A 22,095-nucleotide genomic window follows, 5' to 3' on the forward strand; every position below is an offset into this window, starting at 1 on the left:
CCATTGTCTATGGTGCCACTAAGTTTCACCAGTATCTTTTTTTTACTTGGTGAGTGACCATAAGCCTCTATGCCTCCATAATTTATTTTTTTTACCGCTTCTGAGTCAGTTCCAACCCGCACAGAGCAGAAGCTGCAGCTGTGGGCTCTTCTTTTGTCATATTGCCATTATGAGATCGAGTATCAGTCCACGTCTAAGCATGCCATCGCAGATGATCTTTCTGGCCAAGACTCAACATTCTATGAGTCCTCCTCTTCGTACTGCTACACTGATGCACCAACACAGCTGCTTTGCATAGTTTTTTGCTTAGTTACTGGTAAAATGTCCAGGCCACAGCAGCAGATCCTGATTTGCAGATTCTGCTGCACTAGATCCGCACTCGTTGGCCACGTTCATCCAGAGAGATTGGTAACTCTGTGGTTCACTGATATTTTGCCCTTCAGCAGTTCCTTGCAGTTCACCATTTTGCTTCGCACCAAAATGACCAGTTACGTGTTGTGGCTCCCAAGGATTTCGAGTCTGACGTGCTTCGTCTGCTACACAAACGTCACTGAGACGTCGTTCGCACTTGGCAGCTGGCACGACATCTATGCATAGTTTGAGTGCACAGACTGAACAGTTGATTTCTCAGTGCCAACCCGTACTGGACATCAGTCAGCTCCACCTCACCAGTCCTTTGCATGGCCCAAACCTCAATTCGTTGGCAAAGTTTGTACTTGGATTACTCGGGTCCTTAATGGAATACAGGTAGGCTCATCGACGTTGACACTTTAAGCACAGTTCCCTTCGTGGTTCGTATGCATTCTGTTACAGCTCCTTCCACAATCCAGGCGTTGTCGTCGACGTTTTGCCTCGAGTGATTGCTTGAAATGATTGTGATTGACAATAGACCTCAATTTGTCCCCGCCGAGTTTTGCACTGCCCTGGCATCACATCATCATGAGTGCACAGTCCCACGTGCAATCCAACAGCGAAGCTGAACGCTTTGTACGAACTTGTAAGCAACTTATGGACAAGATTCGTGCCTCTCAAACAATAGATCAAGCTTTATTGCTATTATTATCTTCCTGCAACTCCCAGCCCTGTGATGAACTTTCACTGGTTGAGTTGTTACATGGGTGGTGCCACAATACCTTGTTTCAGTTGGTGCACCCGCCATGGCAGACATTGCCCGCTCCACCCATAAAGGTAAAGTATGAAACTAACGATTCGTTCTTCAACAGATTGTATGGTGGACGGAGGCATTGGGAACGAGGCACCATTGTACGTTTTCTCAGACCTTCTATGTTTCTCCTGCAGGGACCGAGAGGATTGCTGAGACACCACCTGAATCAAATTTGTCCATATGAATTGCGTGATCCTGCCACAGGCTTTGTGCTTTCAGATGCCTGGGAGCAGCAGCCCTTGCTGCATCCCACTCCCGTGAGGTCAGCACCAGTCCCAGAGCCGACGGAAGACGACGCCTTTTCACAAGTGTCGCTGTCTCAACAGCCACCAACGTCTGAGGGTGGGACTCTCTTCCAGAGAGCTGGCCCACGTGCTGCATTGGGTTCCTCTGCAGTCATCGAGATGCTTCCGTTTGCTGCTCTGCCTCTGGATGTGGGTTCGTGCCTTCTGCCCAGTTTTTCATTTGGTGTTCCCGGACAGGCTCAAGGTGTATGCCAGGGTGTAGGTGGGAGCTCGTCACTGGTCTGAGTTTCGACTACCGTCTTGTCATTGCCACCTACATCCAGGCCTCCCCCCTGTCATCTTCACTACATAACGATGGTTAGGAGCTTTGGGGAACGGGGAAGATGCGGTATCACGTATCGATTCCATCCCATGGGTGTCCCGAAGTTGGCAACGGAACTGCAAGTTTCCGTCAGATGCTAATAACGGTCACGTGGGGCCTGGCAGACCCAATGGCATGCGCTCGATGGGCCATGCCTCCATAGGCTCGGTACCATGGGCGACCCCTGCCGCCGCAATACAGAACGGCCAGTGGCAGCCAGACAGCCAATTGCTCTTGGAGCCTCTTCGCCACAACACAGTCATTCGTGCTTACTGCACAGGACCTCATCCTTATTGACACTGGAAGCTGCGCTTTAGTACTTGATGTACTGTTTGTAATGAGTCATCATTTGCTTGGTGAAATGCAAGTAAATTTTCTGTTTACTGTTTTAATTGTTTGCTAATTATTTTGTCATACACAACAGCTGTCTTTCTTCAAAAGTAACATTTTCCTAAAGCGCTCGTAATCCTTCAGAAATCAGTGATACACAGCACCTATTATTCTGTTTCATTAATTATATGGCCCTATGACTTTGTCACCGATAATTCCGGCCATACACTGATACTGAAGCGATTCCAGTGCCTCGCCTCCATGATTGCTTCAGGATCTGCATCCTACAACGTGTGTATATTGTGGTAATTTACTACGCCATCTATTTTGGCTCCTCCCTACACCTCTGTATGTTACACTATACCCGTCACAATACGTATTGGTTTCCGGATGTGTTCAGTACTATCTCCTGTGGACATATGTGACTTTTTTTTAAACACTGTTGTGTTCAGGAGATTAAGTATGTCGCCCAACACTAACGTAGCACAAAGCGAACCACTTACCAAAGAAACGTAGCTGCTCTAATGAAGGTGCCGTGTTTACACGCTTGCAACTAAATTGCCATAGCGCGATTAGTATTATAACAGAAAATAAGTTGGCAGCATAAAATGAAACAAGTGACAATCATTTATTAAACTTATACAGAATATGAGAACTCATCTTAATGCGATATAGATGCGTGTCGCTGAAGTGAAGTTCTGACACTGGTAATTTAACTCACTATACGATGACAGTCTAATATAGCAGAAGTTCGATCGTGGATTGTTGTTGTTGACGGTCTGTCAGGTCCTGAGAATGTCGAATTCTTTGACGCTCTGGCTTATATGTCCGATAATCATCCCCTGATAGCTGCTGGACTATAACTATGGTGACTGTAGGTAACAGTTCGGCAACTGGAACTGGTCAGAAACTGTAGACAACTGGGATTGGATGGCAACTACGGACAACCCTAGACAACTGAAACTGGACAGCAGCTTTATACGACTGGAACTGGACGGCAACTGTAGACAACTGAAGACATCTGGAACTGAATGGCAGCTGTTGACAAATGTAGACAACTGTAACTGGTCGGCACCTGTAGAAAAGTGGAATTCAACCTTTATCTGCGAATGGCGAAAAGATATCCAGCTGTTTTGCGGATCCATCAAGTAATATTTTGTATCAGCGCCGTCAGTAGTGGCTAAAGTCTGTTTGTGCATGGAGCGGACTCTTTGTCTTGTGGTGGAAGCGTAATAAGTTCCTGTTGCGTGCACCCTCAATGTAGTAACTGATCAGAACACTGTGGCACTACGCTGTAGAAGCCAGGCTGATGACACAATCTACGGTTATAGCTGTGTGCCTAGTATGACAGTGGACACAGCAAACACCCCGTTATTGTGAACAGCAGCGGTCGCTTAATACTGCATGGGGTACGCCTGAAGCAGCTTTTACGCGTTCTGTTTGCTATAAACTCTTCAGTCTGTAGGGAAGCAGCCTACTCACGCTGTAGTAAATTCACATCAGTTTCCATTGTGTGCCAGCCAGTCTGCTGTTAACTAGCTCTGACGTCATAAATGTTGCGCAATACCTTAAAAATCAAGCAAATGACCTAAAACTTTTCTAGCATGTCAGGAATAATACTGAATTAATGTGTGTTAAATATCAGTTCGATAACTTCAGCCATTTTAGAAATTTGGACGTTTTCCTAAAAAAATCATTGGCGCAACAGAAAAGAGCTAGAGACTTCAAAATTTATATTTAGATTCATCTTTCATAATGATTTAATAAAAACAGTACTTTGGATTTCACAAATTGAGACTTTAGTGGAAATTCATGATTTTCTGATTTTCGTCTCAAAACTGAAGGAAGCAAGATAGATTAATTAGGCTGATAAATAAGGCTAGGATGTTTAGATTTAAATAGGTTGGAGGTCCGCTATGACTGTGAAGATGTGAAAAGTTTCTTTTGAATACCTATAAAATTATAGCGATAGCGGATCTCAAAAGGGCCAGTTCAGAGCTCATCTACTGCGTGCAGTGTAATTTAATTAATTCTCTCGCCCAAAATATTTAACTTAGCCACGTCAAAATTTTATTATCAATACTTACCTGCGTGCTGAATGCACGTTTAAATTAAGAGCTTCATCGGCCATCAGCAAAAGAAGCTATAAATTATTATGTAACTTGAAGTGGTGCGTTACTAGCCCAGCGGCTAGTCGGGAGAGCCGATTTGATCAGGCGTTCACTTAGCCGTCCGCACCGCGGCTATATATATAAGAGCGCTGCGCGAGGAAGGCAAGGCCCCAGTTCTCTCCAAACGCTGAATAGCACGTCAGCTGTGTCGGGAGTCGCGTCGCTTCGGTATCACTGCTACAAACAGCCTCGTGTGCCGTATTAAGTTACTAGAGATACGCGGAACCATGAAATCATTTCAAGTGAAGGATTAATTCTGGGATGATTTTCATTATCTAGCTTCAGTTTGCGTATTGTCGTATTTTCACGTGCTGTCGCGGGACAGACATTCTACCAATTATTTAGCGTGGCGTTTGATGAAATATTCTTATCAAATTTTGGCGAGCATTCTTTTCAACATTTAATTCGGACATTTATAGTTGCATCAGCGCATTAGACTCTGAACTGCTCTGTTAGTTAGGTTGTAGGGATACTTGTGTTTGTTATCAGTGAATTTCAGAATATACTCAACTATTATGGAAAAGCGTTTTTGATTAGAAATCCCGGACAATCTCCTAATTCCTCAGAGCTATAAGCTGCAGGTATAATGGTATTCTCAGATGAAGTGGGCACTAGGAACTCTAATTACAGGCTTCACGTTTTGTTAAATCACTTTCTGGGTGCTAAAAAGTAAATAGAGAGCCAGTGTTGAGAACGGCGAAAGACAGCATTAACAACATTCTAAAAGCCTGAAACTGATTCAACATGCAAGCATTTATACAGCAATTATTTTAATTTTCACAAGTTAACCGCCGCCCCACAAGTCCAATGACAAAACTGATCAGATGTGTACGCAACTATTTTCAGTGTTATAGTCTTCTCCAGGAAAACTTTCTATTTTCCAGGATCGCAACGATGGATATATTGATTACTAGCTTCGATCAGTAAAACAGCAATCTTAAGGATTGAAAATATACAGAAAACTACAAGTCAATATTCATAGTATAAAGAACAGAGGAAATTAATGATTAATAATAGTTATAAGAGTACATACCATATAATAGAAAGCAGTGTCTACTAGACGCTTTGCCACAGTCGTGTTTACAATTCCAAGATGTAAGATACATTCGAATAAAATTTATGGAAGTAATCCACAGTCATCGGTAAAAAAGTTATACACAAAAATATTTTTTAAATAACATGTATCTCAAACACTTTTGGTTATAATATATATGCATTAGATATGTTGGGCACCATTTCAATGTGCAATTTAACGGATACATCATAGTGATATAATGAGACGCTGTAAGAAGTCGTCTTGTCTGTTGAAAGTATCAGATGAAGCTATCCAGGTAACAACGATAGGCAGACTCGCCGATATTGTGTACACCGACGTTTTAGACTTTGAAGTTACCATCAGATGGAATTTCACTAAACACACAATATTTTTATAGAATAAGATAAGAAAATAAAAGAAACATGCAGTAGTTTAATAACAGTAGGTTTAGAGTACATTACGATGTTTTATACATTGAAGTATGAAACATGAACAGATACTTAAGAGCCAATGGACGACGCAGGTAACAGTTTGACTGTGGACTATATGAAAATATTTTAACGTAAAATCCAGTCTTCTTTCATGATTCTTGAACCAAGTGTTAGCTGTGATTCAGTTATGCTCTGTGCAAAATTCTACCAGGAGGCTTGCTCTTTCATTCCTTACTCGCACTCCATATTCACCTACTACTTTTCCTTCTCTTCCTTTTTCTACTATCGAATTCCAGTCGCCCCTGACTATTAAATTTTCGTCTCCCTTCACTATCTGAATAATTTCTTTTATCTCGTCATACATTTAATCAATCTCTTCATCTGCGGAGATAGTTGTCATGTAAACTTATATGACTGTGGTGGGCGTGGGCTGCGTCTATCTTTTCTACAATAATGCGTTCACTATGCTGTTTGTAGTAGCTTACCCACGCTCCTATTTTTTATTCATTATTAAACCAACTCCTACATTACCCATATTTGATTTTGTATTTATAACCCTGTATTCACCTGACCAGAAGTCTTGTTCCTCCTGCCACCGGACTCCACTAATTCCCACTCTATCTAACTTTAATCTATCTATTTCCCTTTTTAAATTTTCTAACCTACCTGCCCGATTAAGGGATCTGACATTCCACCCTCCGATCCGTAGAACGCCAGTTTTCTTTCTCCTGATAACAACGTCCTCCTGAGTAGTCCCCGCCTGGAGATCCGAATGGGGGACTATTTTACCTCCGGAATATTTTACCCAAGAGGACGTCATCATCATTTAACCATACGGTAAACTTACATGCCCTCGGGAAAAATTACGGCTGTAGTTTCCCCTCGCTTTCACCCGTTCGCAGTACCAGCACAGCAAGGCCGTTTTGGTTATTGTTACAAGGCCAGATCAGTCAGTCATCCAGACTGTTGCCCCTGCAACTACTAAAAACGCTGCTGGCCCTCTTCAGGAACCACACGTTTGTCTGGCCTCTCAACAGATACTCCTCGGTTCTGGTTGCACCTCTAAATACGGCTATCTGAATCGCTGAGGCACGCAAGCCTCCCCACCAACGGCAAGGTCCATGGCTCATGGGGAGGCTTGTCATGTTAACCACTCAAATATGTTACCTAGACAAATGTATTCCCGAAATAGCATTACTCTACATTAATTATTTTTTGATGTTTCAATTTTTTTCCGTCACTGTAGAAGGTTTTTAGAAAGGTAGGTTGTGGAAGCAGATAATGAGTAATCCAATATACAAAAATTTCATAAATTACAAAGGTTCAGGGTGTACATACTGCATACATCTACGCAATTCTAACAAATTTTATTTTCAGCGTTAAGTGTCAGTGTGGAACTGTACAGAACACCTTCCTGAAGTCAATAAACATGGCATCAAATGGGTGCCGTTATCTACTGCTTTCTGGATCGCGTAAACGCTCTGAGCGAGCTTTTCTGAAAATTTTCATGTCTTGCCATGTATATGTTATTTTAAATGTTCTTCAAATGTGAAATGCTTGACGTGACGCTTTTAACATCCGATATGTTCTTAATAAGTATAATGGACAAAAAATTTGTCACCCCCAGGAAACATAACGCTAATACTGCGGAATACAAACTCTAGCCACTAACTCCAGCCTTTACGACGGCCTCGGTCGGCAAGGAAGAGAGTCCATTAGTTCCTTCAGCTACGGCATATCTACACTACTGGCCATTAAAATTGCTGCACCAAGAATAAGTGGAGATGATAAACGGGTATTCATTGGACAAATATATTATACTACAACTGTTATGTGATTACATTTTCACGCAGTTTGGCTGAATAGATACTCAGAAATCAGTACCCAGAACAACCACCTCTGGCCTCGATACGCCTGGGCATTGAGTCAAACACAGCTTGGATGGCGTGTACAGGTACAGCTGCCCATGCAGCTTCAACACGATACCACACTTCATCAAGAGTAGTGAGTGGCGTATTGTGATGATCCAGTTGCTCGGCCACATTGACCAGACGTTTTAACACATCTAAAATGTAATGTCCACTGTTCAAAGTTCCGTCAATGAGAACAAGAGGTGACCGAGACGTGTAACCAATGGCACCCCATACCATCACGCCGGGTGATACGTCAGTATGGCGGTGATATTAATACACGCTTCCAATGTGCGTTCACCGCGATGTCGCCAAACACGTATGCGACCATCATCATGCTGTAAACAGAACCTGGATTCATCCGAAAAAATGCCATTTTGCCATTCGTGAACCCAAGTACGTCGTTGAGTACACCATCGCAGGCACTCCTGTCTGTAATGCAGCGTCAAGGGTAACCGCAGCCATGGTCTCCGAGCTGATAGTCCATGTTGCTGCAAACGTCGTCGAACTGTTCGTGCAGATGGTTGTTGTCTTGCAAACGTCCCCATCCGTTGACTCAGGGATCGAGACGTGGCTGCACGATCCGTTACAGCCATGCGGAAAGATGCCTGTCATCTCGACTGCTAGTGATACGAGGCCGTTGGGATCCAGCACGGCGTTCCGTATTATCCTCCTGAACCCATCGATTCCATATTCTGCTAACAGTCATTGGATCTCGACCAACGCGAGCAGCAATGTCGCGATACGATAAACCGAAATCGCGATAGGCTACAATCCGACCTTTCTCAAATTCGGAAACATGATGGTACGCATTTCTCCTCCTTACACGAGGCAACACAACAACGTTTCACCAGGCAACGCCGGTCAACTGCTATTTGTGTATGAGAAATCGGTTGGAAACTTTCCTCATGTCAGTAGGTGTCGCACCGGCACCAACCTTGTGTGAATGCTCTGAAAAGCTAATAATTCGCATATCACAGCATCTTCTTCCTGTCTGTCAAATTTCGTGTCTGTAGCACGTCATCTTCGTGGTGTAGCAATTTTAATGCCCAGTAGTAGAAGCTACTCATTGATGATTAGATCCTGTGGAGCTGTCAAAATGCGGGTTGTTGACTGCCACGTTTCACTGATTTGATGGGCCACTATGATCAAACCAGTCCTACGTATGGCAGTGAGGCATGGGTACTGACGGAGGCTTTGGAGAAGAAGCTAAATATCTCGGAAAGAAAAGTGCTGAGGAAGATTTTTGGTCCTGTAAAAGAAGGAGAGGAATGGAGTATTAGGACTAATGAAGAAACAAGGTCTCTGTAAAAAGAACATGATTTGGTAACCTCAGTCACAATGGGAAGGCTGAGATGGTTAGGACATGTTCAGCGGATGACAGAAGAAAGACTCCCGAAGAAGCTGATGATGGGAAATCCTGGTGGTAGAAGGAGGAGAGGACGACCACGTGGCTGGAAGATGTGGAAGCTGACCTGAGAGCAGTGGGAGTGAGGAAGTGGCGTAGGCGTGCTGAAGGCTTAGACGACTGGAAGTCTGTGATTGAGGAGGCCAAGGTCCTCAGAAGACCTAGTGCCATCGAGTAAGTAAGTAGGTAAGTAGTAACATTTGAAGGGCCACTCGAGGTCCGGTACAGTGTCTGAATGCTCATCAGACCAGGAACTTACGTCAGCAGCGTTGTGTACACAGCTGTTGCTATCTTGGAAGCTGGGAGTATCATGACATACTCATCATGTGGATGGAGAATATATAGTAACACTCTGTCACCCGAATCTTGAAATAAACATTCCGAAGAGATACAGTCCTGCTTCCGTTTTTAATGCGGTCTTTCCTGCCGTTTTATCTGAGCACCGCGACCATGCAGCTGCTTTTACGGATGGGTCTAAGCAGGGTGACTCCGTTGGTTGCTCTGTCATCTTCGCGGATCGTGTCCTCAAGGTCAGACTGCCTCCCGAATTAGCCATCTTTGACGCGGAATTATATGCAATCTTGCGGGCACTGGAGCAGATGAGACATTCTCCCAGTGTTAGATTTCTCGTCTGTTCAGATTCTTTGAGCGCCCTTTACTCTCTCCAGCGTTTGTACCCAGCAGTTAAAGTAATCCAGACTATCCAGAACGCCCTCCTCCAACTACAGCGACTGGAGAAGGAGGTGACTTTCTGCTGGGTGCCAGGGCACATGGAATTCTGGGGAATGAAAGGACTGATCGAGTAGCCAAGGAGGTGTGTCGTGACCGTCCTGGTCTTTCAGTATGCTATCTCCCTGCATGCCCTCACTTCGCTGTTGCGGTATAAAGATTCGCAAACTCAGCGACGCGTGGTTCCCCGACGAGCTGGTGCGTCTCATACACTCATACCTCACAGACAGGAGTTTCAACACTGACGTGCAGGGAAAACAATCAACACGACACGGTACACACGCGGGAGTACCCCAGGAAAGCATCCTAGGGCCCCCACTCTTTAACCTCTACATAAACGATCTCCCAACCACACACAACACAACGATGGCAATCTACGCGGATGACACAGCCATCCTCGCGCAAGATTGGAAACCGTCAAACATAACGTCACGATTACAGACCGCACTCAGAGTGGCTGAGCCTTGGTTAGAGAAATGGCGTGTAAGAGTAAACGTCGACAAGTGCGAAGCCGTTCTGTTCACTAGAAGACCGAAGCAACTGCACAAACACCGATACTGCAGACCAATAACTCTACATGCACACCCAATACATTTTCGCGAGAAAGTCAAATACGTCGGCGTCTGGCTGGACCGGAAATTATTCTGGGGGGATCACATACAACACATGACCAACAGAGCAAGCGCGAGGCTCAAACAGCTCTACCCTACGCTCAACAGGCGTAGCACACTGAACAGAAGGGCGTCGAGGTCCATGTACATGACACTTATTCGACCCCTGATGACGTACGCAGCCCCTGTCTGGGGATACGCTGCGCCCACACGCCTGCGCCATCTGCAGATCATACAAAACAAAGTACTCAAAATCATAAGCAATGCTCCACGATACACACGCATCGCGGATCTTCAGCGGGAATACCGAATTGAGACTCTCACGGAGGCAATCCACAATTTCAGCACAAGAATATACAGAAACTCCAGACATTTGAAGAACCCGTTCATTCTGAATCTGGGGAACTACGACCACAAGCATAGATGGAAACATAAAAGACCAAAAGAAACAGTTGCAAGGACTTAACATCTATGGCCAAGTACACGCAAACACAACGGTACAGGTGAGCCCATGTTAATCAGCCACCATTACTGGACATCCAGTTGGAACACACTTGCCGAATAACTGGCACCACGCAGGGAAGCCGTACCGTACACTGCATGCAGACAAGCTCCACACATCCCCCACACAGTGAGATGATCTATGGCCGATCTCCCACTAATATATAACGATCCCGAATAGTCCAGGAATGCAGCGGCTGCAGCAAACCGGGATACATCGCCATCGCCTGCCACACTAATGATGCATGATACCCACACTAAAAACCCAACTTTGCATGAACTATCGCAGCTAGTAAGCCACTACTGCTCTTACTACCCATCCCACTGTCGCAGAGGTTTTTTTTCCCTCGGCACGAGCCTTGGCTCTTTTTTCCCTCTGCTCTTCAAATCGCTACCGCGTTTCGTCCACTAGCTATCACCTGATGGACCGTGTTAATGCGTAGTCTTACCCAGACACACGGATAACATCACAGCCCAACATCCTGTGATCCACCTATTAGATAACTAACATGTTGACGGAGGTACGCAGTAGAACTTTTGGTTTGGTCACCACGTTGGTGCGGGCATGGGAACATGAGAAGCTAGAAGTGACCGACAACAAGCTCCGTGTCGTAAAGCCCACCACTCGGCCGTAGCGTACTTCCTTCCAGCCACGTCGACGGGTCGAGGTCCTCCTTACTCGTCTTCGCATCGGCCACAGCCCTATGACGCATGGGTTTTTACTCCGGCGAGAGGACCCTCCGATGTGTGGTGCTTGTGGCGTGCAGATCACGGTGCACCACATTTTATTGGAGTGCATTATTTTTGCTGACCAGCGGACTGCAGCGGATTTGCCGGCGGATCTGCAGTCTATTTTATGCAATGATCAAACGAATGTGATTAGAATTTTAAAGTTTTGTGAATGGTCCCACGTTTTTAACAAGATTATGGGGAAGTGTTTTTAATGTGTCAACAGGGTGGCTGGCTCAACCAAGTTTTTTGTAAGTGGTCAGCCAGTCACATTTCCCTGTGATGTTCTTTTAGCTCTGCTGTGTTTTGTTTTCCCTCTGTTTTAATTTATTGATTAGCTATCGTGACGCCTCATTGGTTTTAGTGCATGTGAGAGTGTCTGTGCGATGGAGTAATTGTGTGGTCATTTTGTGTGCATACGTGTACGACAGTTTTCGTTCTTATCCAAATTCGTTTGTTAGGGCGCTGATAACCTCGCCGTTGGGCGCCCATAAGATCCCCAAACCACACACAAATAGACAACCGATTTACGTTCAATGAGTGAAGCCTTGTCGTGGCAGGAACAACGTGGCCAAAAAATCACAGAACCACCTTCGGCTTGAACTACACCCTACCGACACTGCATTTTAAAAGCGTCATTGGTCCGCCTGCGCAATTGACACCTTTCATCTGAAAAGTGGCAAAATCACGGTTCGTCAGACTACACTACTCGCCTCTATGCAGCTACTGTGTGTTGCTATAGTGTCTGGGCAACGGAAGACGTGAAGCTTTGTATGCCTCTGTGAGCAGTCTCCTTCAGCGAGGTATCGCACTCAACAGGCCCATTGCAAGCAGTTCCCTTCGCAGTGTTTGCTCGATAACTGTGTCTCCTGAAAACATCGATTACTTTCGGTCTTGAGATATCTATTGTCATTGACATGAGGGTAGCTCGTCTCCAGCCCCTGTCGATTAGTATCTTTCTATGATCACTGTACCTATGACGGATTCCATGGCTGCGCGTGGTACGTCATTCGTTGTAGGCATGTTGCAGAGTCCGCATCGTTAAGTAAATAAATCAGGCAGTTTCATTCACAGAACTGTCGAGAGGGTGTCGAGCAAAATAGTCCTTTGTGGCATTCTATCACGTCTGCACGACGATCCATTTTACTGCGTTGTTTCCTTACAAAAAATGGTTCAAATGGCTCTGAGCACTATGGGACTCAACTGCTGTGGTCATCAGTCCCCTAGAACTTAGAACTACTTAAACCTAACTAGCCTAAGGACATCACACACACCCATGCCCGAGGCAGGATTCGAACCTGCGACCGTAGCAGCAGCGCGGCTCCGGACTGGAGCGCCTAGAACCGCACGGCCACCGCGGCCGGCGTTTCCTTACATCCGACTGGCGCACACACCTCACTACTGCCGTGGGTTGAATTAACGAAGGTTCACGTAACAGTCTGGTACCAGCCATAGAACATCTGGAGTGCTCCTTTGAGGAGGTGGCTAATATGTTTTTCGGTAAGGTTCGCCGCTCCTAAAATTTGTGTGTGCAGGGGTCACTTGCATATTCTCTGTTGGGGTATAAGACTAATTCACATTCCCCCAGAGGCGTCTGACGTTACGAGGTGACCCACAGTGTCTGCCTGCCGTGCTCGGCCGGCTGATGGAATAATTTGCGGCGCCTTCTGACCGCCGGTCATTACTAAGGCGCCGGCCGCCGGCCGCGTGGGAAATCAGCGGACCTCTCTGTCGACAACTTCGCCAAATGAAGCGGCCGGCGACTTCCACGGCACGCCGTGGCACCCAGCCAAGCTGAGAAAACTCCCACGCAGGGTCGCGCTTGATTAACTTCCGAGGCGAAGGAACAGAGGACGTGTGGAACTGGAGGCGCCCTGCGATGGTCCCATCATTCCCTCTAAAACACAACCTTTTCTACGACAGTGTTTTGACAGTCTGAGTCACGAGTGTCCATTTTACTTATTATAAATAAATTTAATTTTAATACTGAAACAATGGAAAATCCAGGATGGTGTAATGACCGTGTTATGGAAAGGGTAGATTGCTGCTCACCATACAGCGGAAATGTTGAGTCACCGATAAGCACAACAAAAGGACTGTCAAATAAGTAAGCTTTCGACCATAAAGGCCTTCTTGCGATCCAGACAATATAACACTCAAACAAACGCAACTAACATACACGTGATTAGTGTCTCTGGAAGTGTGTGTGTGTGTGTGTGTGTGTGTGTGTGTGTGTGTGTGTGTGTGTGTGTGCATGTTGTCAAGTTCGGAAGAAAACCTTTTAGCTGAAAGTTCGCTTGTTTGAGAGTCTGTTTGGTGTGCTTATCTGCGACGCAACATCTCTGCTATATAATTTCCGTATTGGGTAGATAAAAAGAACCTAATAATAAAGTTTGAGCAGCCTACGGGACGTCGAATCGGATAAAAGTTTCTAAGCAACCACAGGTGGGAAAGGCATTGTTTCAGAGCCGCTACCATAAAACAAATCAGTCGGCCACGTCCGCGTCGAAGTTTGTCCGTAAGCGAAAGTCCTTAGGTTTGTCCAACCGTGCTATATTGTCCAGGAACTTTCGAGAGCATGCGCCATTTATTCCCTCGATTTTTAGCGATGTCAGAGGCAGAAATTTCGAGCACCTGCTGTAGAGAATGTGATTTGAGATCAAAAGAAAGAGTGAAATTAACCACTGTTCCGAGAGTGCATCATACACAGGCAAGGCGACCTGGCAGCTGTGAACTGTTACGTTAACGGAGCTATATATTTTCCTCAATAACAAGTTGTCGTGATATAGGGGACAAGAGTGATAACGTTACTTATTCAACCATCAAGGTAGATTCTGCAATATAAATTAAGAGACAAAAGGAGAAATTGGATAGAAAGTTAGTTTCCTACCTTGAGATATGAGTTATATTGTTATTAACTGGTCTGGCAAGATTCTGCCTAAGAATGAACTACATGTGCTTATGCCTTCCAGAATACCGACAGAAGGCGTTGTTACTAATATCGAGGCTGGAACTGGTTTTCTGCATTACTAGCTGCAGATGAAATATGTACTGAATTAGTCAGGATCTTAGCTCAGTTCAGCAACAAACCACCTAACAGTATCTTAAAAAGATTTAAATTCTGATAAAGGCATTCTAATTCTTCAGGCAGATAAAGGCAGTAGTACAGTGGTAATGAAGAAAGAAACCTACTGCAATAAAATTCAGGACATATTAGAACCAGAAAGATACAGAGAGCTTCAGAGAAACACAACAACTTCTGCTTTTTGGATAAGGAGTAGGATAATAAGAGCCTCCTCGATTTCTTCCGTTCACAAGAAAGGTGTCATCAAATCAGAATTGTTGCCACCAAGATTGCATGGTTTGACAAAAATTCACAAACCTGGCGTTCCATTAAGAAATACTGTTAGCACTATTAATTGTCTGACCTGTGGGAGTGCCCAACACTTGGCCACTCTCCCACAGCCAGTTTTAGGAAAAACTTACACTTGTATTGTAGATTATGGTCATTTTATAAAAAAAATTAATATCCTTCAGGTTGAGTCCAAGCGATATTACGTTCAGTTATAACTTTATGTCAGTATTTACTGTTGTTCCTCTTAATAAAGTGATGTCACACTTGAAAAGTGTTTGTGCAAATGACATGGCGCATTTCGTAAACATTGCCTCAGACCAACTTACTTTCTGTGATACCACAATTTCTATGATCGAATTTATGGTGTCGCTATAAAGAACCATCCAGCACAGTTGTAGTGATTTTTTAGATGGAAAAAATTGAAGAAACTGACTTTGAGATGATGAAGAAGAAATTCTCATGTTGGCGATACCCGAGTTATGTAGCGTCATGGAAAAAAAGAACGCTCAGAATTTTTAAATTTCTGGATGATGCTAATTTTAACATAAAGTTTGCTACGTAAAAAGAGAGAGAATGTCAAATTTTATTTTTGGATTTACTCAGGTACTTAGAAGAACAGATGCAGCTTTAGTGTGCAAAGTCTACAGAATGCCCACTCACGCCGAAAGATACATTCATGGAAATTACAGTCGCCATCCTAAGTGGAAAAGAGGAGTGATTGAAGTGTTGGTCGACCGCGGTAGAAAAATCTGTAAATCCTCAGCTCTTGAGAACAAGAGCGATGACTTTAACGCCTATCTGCAGAATGGAAGCTACTACGACAAAAAGAGAAATGGGGCACTACATCAGTTATGCGAAGTGGTGCCCGTCTTTGGGGAAATATATTTCATTTGTTGAGCTCTTGATAGATATGTTATAGCTCTAGAGTTCTGTGCACAAATTATAGTTCTGCAGACTTTTCCTAACAAAAAATTATGATTACAGTTTCGAATAGCTCACCAAGAGTTCCATAAAAACCTTAATGACATTTTTTTGTACAGGTGATAGTTTATGAGGTAACTGCAATAATGAGTTCGAGTCTCGGTCCGGCACAAAGGGAAGTTACATACCAGCGCACACTCCACTGCAGAGTGACTATTTCATTTGACAATTTCATTCTGGAAACATCCCCCAGGCTGTGGCTAAGCCATGTCTCCGCAATATCCTTTCTTCCAGGAGTGCTAGTTCTGCAAGATTCAGAGGAGAGCTTCTGTGAAGTTTGGAAGGTAGAAGACGAGGTACTGGCAGAAGGAAAGCTGTGAGGAGAGGGCGTGAGTATTGCTTGGGTAGCTCAGTTGGTAGAGCACTTGCCCGCGAAAGGCAAAAGTCCCGAGTTCGAGTCTCCGTCCGGCACACAGTTTTAATCTGCCAGGAAGTTTCATATCAGCGCACACTGCGCTGAAGAGTGAAAATCTCATTCTGGACGGTAAAGTTTAATGGCAATGGTAGTCGAATAGTTCACAAACTTATCCGTTTCGGAAATACTTCCACCCTTGGTCCGAAAGCTAATGATCAAGCCCTTTTGGATGTCAGATAAATCGCTCCGCTTCCGCGTTACAACAACTATTACACGGTTTCCGCGTCCCCACGACCCGGTTTATGTACACTCCACTACTGGTACTGTAACCTGCTGTCTGTGTGTGATTACTGCACGCTGACGTCGAAGATACACTACTGGCCATTAAAATTGCTACACCACGAAGATGACGTGCTACAAACGCGAAATTTAACCGACAGGATGAAGATGCGTGATATGCGAATGATTAGCTTTTCAGAGCATTCACGCAAATTTGGTGCCGGTGGCGACACCTACAACGTGCTGACATGAGGAAAGTTTCCAACCGATTTCTCATACACAAACAGCAGTTGACCGGCGTTACCTGGTGAAACATTGTTGTGATGCCTCGTGTAAGGAGGAGAAATGCGTACCATCACGTTTCCGAATTTGAGAAAGGTCGGATTGTAGCCTATCGCGATTGTGGTTTATCGTATGGCGACATTGCTGCTCGCGTTGGTCGAGATCTAATGACTGTTAACAAAATATGAAATCGGTGGCTTCAGGAGGGTAATACGGAACGCCGTGCTGGATCCCAATGACCTCGTATCACTAGCAGTCGAGATGACAGGCATCTTATCCGCATGGCTGTAACGGATCGTGCAGCCACGTCTCGATCCCTGAGTCAACAGATGGGGACGTTTGCAAGACAACAACCATCTGCACGAACAGTTCGACGACGTTTGCAGCAACATGGACTATGAGCTCGGAGACCATGGCTGCGGTTACCCTTGACGCTGCATCACAGACAGGAGCGCCTGCGATGGTGTTCTCAACGACGAACTTGGGTGCACGAATGGCAAAACGTCATTTTTATCGGATAAATCCAGGTTCTGTTTACAGCATCATGACGGTCGTATCCGTGTTTGGCGACATCGAGGTAAACGCACATTGGAAGCGCGTATTCGTCATCGCCATACTGGCGTATCACCCGGCGTGATGGTATGGGGTGCCATTGGTTACACGTCTCGGTCACCTCTTGTTCGAATTGACGACACTTTGAACAGTGGACGTTACATTTTAGATGTGTTACGACCCGTGGCTCTACCCTTCATTCGATCCCTGCGAAACCCTACATTTCAGCAGGATAACGCACGACCGCATGTTGCAGGTCCTGTACGGGGCTTTTCTAGATACAGAAAATGTTCGACTGCTGCCCTGGCCACCACATTCTCCAGATCTCTCACCAATTGAAAACGTCTGGTCAATGGTGGCCGAGCAACTGGCTCGTCACAATACGCCATCACTACTCTTGATGAACTGTGGTATCGTGTTGAAGCTGCATGGGCAGCTGTACCTGTAAACGGCATCGAAGCTCTGTTTGACTCAATGCCCAGGCGTATCAAGGCCGTTATTACGGCCAGACGTGGTTGTTTTGGGTTCTGATTTCTCAGGATCTACGCACCGAAACTGCGTGATAATGTAATCACATGTCAGTTCTGATATAATATATTTGTCCAATGAATACCCGTTTATCATCTGCATTTCTTCTTGGTGTTGCAATTTTAATGGCCAGTGGTGTATGTTGTAGTCAGATTAATGTAACTGGACAATGTAAAAGCCTCTTGCATCTACGCTCAAGTGTACGTAGCAACTACAAAAAGAAGCCTTAACATCCGCCTTAAGGAACACAGGAACAATTGTCGTCTGGGCAACACGGATAGATCGGCAGTAGCAAATCAAGCACTGCGACCAGGTATCCATCTACTTCGATAATATTTTATCAAGATCCAAACATTAGTATGCTACAATGTGCACGGAAGTCATATAAATCCCAAAGAAAAGAAAAAACAATAAAAACTTTAACACAATAAGAAGGTAATTTCCAGGAACAATTGCAAGCGATGTATATCGAATGCACGACTATCACGGAGCAAGATATCGATTTGGTTTGCAACGATATGAACTACTACGAAATTGCGAGCGACGTGGATTTCGGTTATAGCGATGGCAACGACAAAAACAACACATGAAAGTTGTCCAATGACGACATGAAACGTAATTTCACTTACCTCACTCGTCACCGATGCCTTCGTGCTGGATAATTCCGCGTGATGTGTATGCTGCCGGCAGAGGTCTTTCTTTCCATAGGTGGGGTACACTCTATCAATATCTCTTAAGGAAACTGGTATAGTTCAAAATGGTTCAAATGGCTCTGAGCACTATTGGAGTTAACATCTGTGGTCATCAGTCCCCTAGAACTCTGAACTACTTAAACCTAACTAACCTAAGGGCATCACACACATCCATGCCCGAGGCAGGATTCGAACCCGCGACCGTAGCGGTCACGCGGTTCCAGACTGAAGCGCAGAGAACCGCACGGCCACACCGGCCGGCAACTGGTATAGTCTCACAGTAATGTTTTATTCCATGTAAGCGCTAGTGGTGGAAATAGATGTATTGAAAAATATATAATTCATGTCGGGCTCCTAGTCGTCCTTCTCTTTTGGTGGATGATTTCAGGGATTTCCATAATCGAACGGTGTTCTGTGTGAGCACAGACAGATCATCAGAAGACACGAATTCGATGGAACGGTTTACAAATTCGTGGTGAAATCCCTCTTCCTTCAAAGATTTCCGTCCATCTGCAATGACTTTGGTGCCGGGCAACATGAAGTTCTTAATAAGTCACGAAAGTTTCTTTAGTTCTGGAATATACTTTCTCAATGAAACATTTTCTTGTTTCTTTTTATGCCTCCGACTACCCAAATCCGTTCAGTTTCGTCCTTGAAAAGTCGTCCTTTCCCGTATTTTCGGTTTGTTATCTGCCACTCATATATTTCCGCAACGTTTTTGAAGCCACCTATTCACAATTACTTAACACACTTCTCGACAGAAACCGCAAGTCACAAACAGTACTAATCGACAGTCCAGTTTCTGACGCTGCGTTTTGCAGTATATAACCTTTAATTCAGCAGGAAAGCAGGATGATGCTCTGCTTTATTGTTAGTTTAGAATTATCAAACCACGTGTTTTTCCATATGTTTCTTTTCCGACATTTGCTACAATACAACTCTAATGGGAACTCACAAGTTTGACACAGCTCTCCCCATAACAATCCAAGCAATTTCAGGTATCGTGGTTCTGCTGCAGATGGTACTCCCAACAGAAGTCTAAACAATTTTCAACGGTACTCAACCTAGGGACCAAACCACGCCACCTGAGACTAACACTAGTGGAAACTTAGCTGCTTCGGTCATGTCTAAGAGACCGCTGAAAATAAATACTCTTTACCACTTCTTGTGTGTCAAAGCTGTCGCTCGAAGTGAGATTCCTTACCGCAGATTATATCTCATCGCTGTAAGCAAAATCGATAGCTTGCATCGCGACAGTCACGCATTCGATATACATCACTTGCAAACGTTCTTGGAAATTACCAGAAAAATCCGCTTGCTTAGTTGGGTGGTAACGTGCTCGCCTCCCATGTAAGCGGGCTTGGGTTCGATTCCCGGCAGGGTGGATGTTTTCTGAGCTCGAAGACTGGGTTTTGTCATCATCATAATTTCATCCTCATTACCGGCACGCAAGTCGCCCATTGTGGCGTCGACTGAAATAAGACTTGCACTTGGCGTATGAACTTCCCCGGATGGGGTCTCCCGGCCAACGATGCCATATGCTCATTTCAATTTTTTTTTATTTTTTTTATCAGACTAATAAGCGTAACAGTACAAGTTTAGTGCCTCACTGATAAATCAAGCAAACAACGCACAACTCTTCCCCACAGCAAGTTCCAAGACAAACATCAATGCTACTCCGCAGTCTTAGACAGCTGCTGATGACGTCACGAACCAGCCTTTGCCTGTTCGACTAGTATGCAAACTGACAGCATCACAGAAGTGATAAGGACCTAGATCCTGACAGCGGTCTACAAAATGCAAGCTTGATACTCTCCTTTACAATCCAGACTTTAATAAAAATGGCAAGGTAGTGTCAATCAGAACACAGGGAGAAATTGTGATCTAAATGACAATAGATTTATTCATCCTTAATATCACGAGACAACAAAAATGACTAAAGAAACGTCACACGAACATTTTTATTTGACAAATGCTTTCACAAACAAGGGGTCTTTGGTGGACAAAGTGATCAGCTGGGGATCGACACACGACACTAACCGGAACACTAATCGCTTTATCTGACTTCATACACGTGAATCCGGGCTATGGCACAAAAACTACGCCACCATCAAGCATCTATACTCAGCTATTCCAAAAAAAGAAAAATATGGTTCGAAAGCTGGCCCTGGGAGCCGAGCAGTTCTAGGCGCTTCAGTCCGGAACCGCGCGACCGCTACGGCCGCAGGTTCGAATCCTGCCTCGGGCATGGTTGTGTGTGATGTCCTTGGTGTGGTGTCACCGCCAGACACCACACTTGCTTGGTGGTAGCCTTTAAATCGGCCGCGGTCCGTTAGTATACGACGGACCCGCGTGTCGCCACTGTCAGTGATTGCAGACCGAGCGCCGCCACACGGCAGGTCTCGCCCCAGTTGTACAGCCGACTTTGCTAGAGATGGTTCACTGACAAATTACGCTCTCATTTGCCGAGACGATAGTTAGCATAGCCTTCAGCTACGTCATTTGCTACGACCTAGCAAGGCGCCTTTATCCTTTGCTATTTATCTTGTAATGCATGTACCGTCAAAAGCTATGTTCACCAATTACGGTTTAAAGTTAGGTATTCTACCAGTTACCTCCTGTTTTGCTAGTCTTATTTCTCTGACCTGTTCCAGACCTCACGCCAGCCTGCGTGAGATTAAACGCGTGCCTTTCGACTACCGGTCATTGTGGATTGGCTGTCTGGCCAGTCCACTACACTTGGGTTGGTTAGGTTTAAGTTATTCTAAGTTCTAGGGCACTGATGACCTCATAAGTTGAGTCCCGTAGTGTTTAGAGCCATTTGAACCATTTGGTTCGAAAGAACAGGGTGCTGAGAAACCTATATTGGAGCCCTACGCTGTAGCAGTGGATATTTACCCTTCTGCTGGTTGGGGCATCACACCATGATGCGTTCGGTGACTGAAGTCATAGACGGCCGCAATCTGTTATTAATGGCGTGAGCCCGAAAAATCCAAGTATGTGGTCTCGCGTTCGGGTAATTCAGAACACAGGTACTTCCCTATGAGCCTCTGGAACCCTGGTGGATTCCAGTGTGCAGGTGGACCTGTTTGCTGGTCTGCCAAACCAATTTGACTCCGTACCATGCCTATGTGTGATGGAATGTGTCAAATGTTTAGACAGCCGACTCAAGACAAATAAGTACAACCACGCACCACTCGTTGTGTGTGCGATGCTAGAAGTAGTACCTCTGACGGTTCAGAAGGTGACTGGCACAGGCTTTAAGTGGCACACTAGCAAAGGACACAAATCACAGTTTAGGTAGAGACCTGCAGTTCTTTACTAGCGAAGTGCCAGTACATGAGTGATCTCTTTCTGTCTGCTTCCTCCTCAGCTCGGTAGCAAAGCGCATTTACATCTTAGACTTCCCCCACTTTAGCACAAGCCAGTCACGAGCTGGAGCAC

This window comes from Schistocerca cancellata, chromosome 6, assembly GCF_023864275.1.
Source record: "Schistocerca cancellata isolate TAMUIC-IGC-003103 chromosome 6, iqSchCanc2.1, whole genome shotgun sequence".
Classification (NCBI taxonomy): Eukaryota; Metazoa; Arthropoda; class Insecta; order Orthoptera; family Acrididae; genus Schistocerca; species Schistocerca cancellata.